Genomic DNA, 3,359 nt, shown 5'->3' with positions numbered 1-3,359 from the left:
ACGCTGTGAGCGCGGGCATCACAGACAACCTTTGACCGATTTACTGACCTATATAATCGCAACGAGGAAGAACTTTATGCTCCTTACCTTGTTCTGATAAATAATAATTTTATTCAAAAGTCTCGTTTTTAACCCTCATGGCAAAATGAACCGCTCAAATGCCGCTAAACGATTATTCTGTTCTGTACAGGAACGTCCTAATTCCTTGTAGTTACATTCAGTGCTGCTGCAGTGATGCTCTGATGCTGTAGTAAAATTTATTGCGCTCACCCAAAACTAAGGCTATGGTTGATTGCTGGCTTAGGAATACCATACGAGCCCCTCACAAAACCTACGCAGCATAATACAGTACCAATGGCAGTTACATGCTCAATGAATGAGGTTTTCCTCGGAGCAGAAGCACGCGCTAGCCGTCGCTCCGACCTACATAGCCAGGGAATTGCGCAACCGCCCTCACTGCGCTGGGCTGTTACGACATCGTTCGTTCGTTGGCGTCGGTGGTTCAGTGGTAGAATACTCGCCTGCCACGCGGGTGGCCCGGGTTCGATTCCCGGCCGACGCAGTTGACTTTTTATTTGCTTCAAAGTGAACCACTGGAGCGTGCACACCATACTGATTAGTTTTATTTGACTCTTACAGCACTCGCTAATCCACCCCATTGTCTGTCATAGCCTTGTGTCAGTACAGTTTCACTGTACGACGCTGTATCTACGGAGAGACAAGCGCGTCGGTGGTTCAGTGGTAGAATACTCGCCTGCCACGCGGGTGGCCCGGGTTCGATTCCCGGCCGACGCATTTGCCTTTTTTTTTTCTTCTGCTTCCTACTACGTAAGATGTGCGTGCTCAATTTTTCAGTTAGTATTCGTGATATGTATTTCATGGGCAAGAAACTCTGAACCAAAAGGCAGGATAACGAATGTTTCCAAATTTAAAGAGCTGGAAAACGAGTAGAAAGACTGGAACAAAAACGTTCGTCGTGTTGACGGAAATTATTTTTTGCTCTTATAGAGGTGCGTGTGAAAGTGGAAGAAGACAAGTGCGCTCATAAAGTGCACTGCCGAGAACAAGGCAGACAGAACTTGCTTGACCACTGGGAGAAAATGCTTACATTACGAAGTCGCCCATAGATGAGAATGCCTTCACCAGATTCATCACATCAAAACAGACAAGCAATCACCTGCAGACGACGCCAGCTGTACAGTTTTCCAAACCCAGTTCTGGTTAATGCTTGTTTGCGTACAGTAATACAAGTCCGACTGGCGAAAGCGCTTACTAAATTTATTGTCGCCACTAGTGGTATGACGTGCCGCTGAGTTACTGGCTACTTGCACGAAGTTGTGTTCTTCATATGATGCGCGTGCAGCTGACTATGAATTACCTATGCTCTGTGACGAAGCAAAATGTACTCACATTTACTAGATCAACTGTTACCAACTTTATTGTACAGATCAGTTCACTGTGAAAGCAAGGGAAAGATGTGTAAGAGAGAGAGAATACCAGTAAGTGTTTGTGGTAAATCTTTTGTCATTAAGTTACCTGCGAGTACACTCTCAGCAAAAGTACGGTTGCATCAAAGAGGCATATTTGTAACCTGGAGCACTAATTGCTCGCTTCCTAAAAACAAGAAGCGATCGAACATATATGTACAGACTGTATTTTGCTGAAATATTTACTATACTTATATAACGTCCCACGGGATCAGGGACCTTCCAGTCGCCAACAATGGTGACGTGCCCATAAACATGCTTATTCTCCTGTGCCCCAACAGCATCATGCTGATCACATCGTCGGGTGGCGCAGTGGATAGGGCACTCGACTACTGTGCCCAAGGGTGCGGAATCGAATCCCGGCCTCGGTAGCCACTTTTCGGTGGAGGTGGAAAGCAAGGCGCCCGTTGGCTGTGCGATGTCACTGCATGTTAAAGAACCCCAGGCGGTCGAACTTTCCGGAGCCCCCCACCAGGGCGTCTCTCATAGCCTTAGTCGCTTTGGGACGTTAAAGCTCATAAACTAAGCGACTATCTTTCAGAACAGAATATCAGTGCGCCGTCCAGATGTACACGTTCATTCCGTTCGTGAAAACTTTGTTCAAAGCACGACTTATACGCGATAGATCTTTATGGAACTCCCTTAGTCGCCTGCGTGGATAAATGTATTTGATGAGCTTGTGCGCATATAGTAATTTTAATTTTTCACTTCAGCCGAAGTTAAGCTGACGTGTATTATTGTTATCTGACCTTTTGTTAACCGGCACCAAAGGAAAAAGCATCGGTGGTTCAGTGGTAGGATACTCGCCTGCCACGCGAGGGGCCCAGTCTCGATTACAGGCCGGCGCCGTTTCCTTTTTCTTTTCGTCTGCTTTGCACTTAGCTAGCCATGCATGGACAATGCTAAATAAGTTTGCCTTTACTGTTCAGTTCCGCCCCAGTTCGTTGTGACTCAAAACCCCGTATCAGTGTTTTTATTATACAGCGCTACATTTGAGCAAAATTAATGTGTGTCGGTTGTTACGCCAAGTTGTCAGTAGGCGGCATGTGATTGATTTCCTTTGTGTTGTTTTGAATTTGTTGAGAATTGGTAATAAAGAAAAGGCTTCGGTTGTTCAGCGCCCTTGCTGAGTGTTCGGCTTATGCTTGAAGGTTGTACGTCGATATGGAGGCGCCTTGGTAGGCGGTGTGTGCCATTCAGTAGGCGCTTCCGGTAGTTGCGCTTTACACCTTCGCAATTATCTAGGCATTGTTAGGCTATGTATGTTTGCGGTGCAGACCACCTTGTCGCGTGTGATTTTATGTTTTTTGGCTTGAAATGGGGGGAGCGACTTGTGTGTATGCCCTGAACATAGAAAAGGTAATTGTATTTTGTTTTCAGCCCTTAAATTCATCCCTAATGTACGATAGAAATGTACTCCTTATGGGGTATTGTAGCCATGTCTTCCTATTGGAAGACAGGAAATCAAATGCACCTATTCGTGACCACAGTCCTCCATTATTGGCTGCTATGATTCAAGATAACCAATTAGAGGACGTCGGGGTTGTGCTTCGTAATAGTAGAGGCCCTCAGTTCACGCACTTTCAAAGAGAAAGCAAAGCAAAATTGGACGGAGTCTACGCGTCAAATATCAATCGTTCTGTTGCGCAAATGCCACAAAGTCACACACATCCTTGGTCCAGAAAAAGCGAAGCCTCGGTTTAACTGGGAGCTTTGGAAGTTAAGCACCCAACTTTTGGACGATGAAGTTTTCGTTAGCACGTTTAAGGAATGCGAATAAAAATGCTTTGCAAGCTCGCAGAGAAAATGCTAGCCACACGACTTTCTTGGTGGCTTGAACAGCACGGTTTTTATCACCCTGCTCAAATTGGA

The 3,359-nt window shown here is 45.7% G+C and overlaps 2 non-coding genes across 2 annotated transcripts; both read left to right on the top strand.

The window, feature by feature from the left end:
- Nucleotides 1–491: 491 nt before the first annotated feature.
- On the top strand, nt 492–562 carry TRNAG-GCC (transfer RNA glycine (anticodon GCC)). The gene has a single exon. It is a non-coding gene; the product is annotated as a tRNA-Gly (tRNA).
- A 162-nt stretch (nt 563–724) lies between these two features.
- Nucleotides 725–795, top strand: TRNAG-GCC (transfer RNA glycine (anticodon GCC)). Its single transcript has one exon. It is a non-coding gene; the product is annotated as a tRNA-Gly (tRNA).
- Nucleotides 796–3,359: the final 2,564 nt, after the last annotated feature.

Source organism: Amblyomma maculatum, chromosome 4, assembly GCF_055883805.1.
Source record: "Amblyomma maculatum isolate TAMU_Amacu chromosome 4, ASM5588380v1, whole genome shotgun sequence".
In the NCBI taxonomy this organism is placed as follows: domain Eukaryota; kingdom Metazoa; phylum Arthropoda; class Arachnida; order Ixodida; family Ixodidae; genus Amblyomma; species Amblyomma maculatum.
The sequence above is the reverse complement of the archived record's forward strand: the minus strand, read 5'-3'. Positions and strand labels throughout refer to the sequence as shown.